The sequence below is a fragment of the Anopheles ziemanni genome (genome assembly GCF_943734765.1).
Source record: "Anopheles ziemanni chromosome X unlocalized genomic scaffold, idAnoZiCoDA_A2_x.2 X_unloc_68, whole genome shotgun sequence".
In the NCBI taxonomy this organism is placed as follows: Eukaryota; Metazoa; Arthropoda; class Insecta; order Diptera; family Culicidae; genus Anopheles; species Anopheles ziemanni.
The window spans coordinates 82,501-83,157 of NW_026689837.1; the positions used below are offsets into that span (position 1 = coordinate 82,501).

The 657-nt window shown below is 53.3% G+C and overlaps 1 non-coding gene across 1 annotated transcript in view; it reads right to left on the reverse strand.

The window, feature by feature from the left end:
- The window catches only part of LOC131292502 (5.8S ribosomal RNA), a 155-nt gene extending 31 nt beyond the window's left edge, over window positions 1–124 (reverse strand). The window contains exon 1 of the ribosomal RNA XR_009190134.1: window positions 1–124. This exon is cut by the window's left edge and continues 31 nt beyond it. This is a non-coding gene — a ribosomal RNA (5.8S ribosomal RNA).
- Window positions 125–657: the final 533 nt, after the last annotated feature.

Below are 657 nucleotides of genomic sequence, written 5' to 3' on the forward strand. Positions count from 1 at the left end.
TTCCCACGACGTGCAATATGCGTTCAACTTATCAATGTTCATGTGTCCTGCAGTTCACATTATGACGCGCAGTTAGCTGCGGTCTTCATCGATCCATGAGCCGAGTGATCCACTGCCGAGGGTGACTAACTTGCGTAAGCCGCCGCTGTGCGCGTATACCCGTTCCCCGTAGGGAGGAGCAAGCCGCCGCTTAGAGACGAAGCATAAAGTGTCCTCATTCCACATAGGGCAAGCTGGATGAATCCATTTTACCCAGGACGGCCGAAGCGGCGTGGACCAGGGGAGAACTGAACCTTATACTTCACACCACAGTAAGTCTACGTGTCCTCTTCCACATAGGGCAAGCTAGAACTAACTATCTTACCCAGGACTGCCGAAGCAGCGTGGACCAGGGGAGGAACACACTTTTCATGGAAACGTAAGGCATCCATGACTGCCATAACGTAAGCCGCCGCTGTGCGCGTATACCCGTTCCCCGTAGGGAGGAGCAAGCCGCCGCTTAGAGACGAAGCATAAAGTGTCCTCATTCCACATAGGGCAAGCTGGATGAATCCATTTTACCCAGGACGGCCGAAGCGGCGTGGACCAGGGGAGAACTGAACTTTATACTTCACACCACAGTAAGTCTACGTGTCCTCTTCCACATAGGGCAAGCTA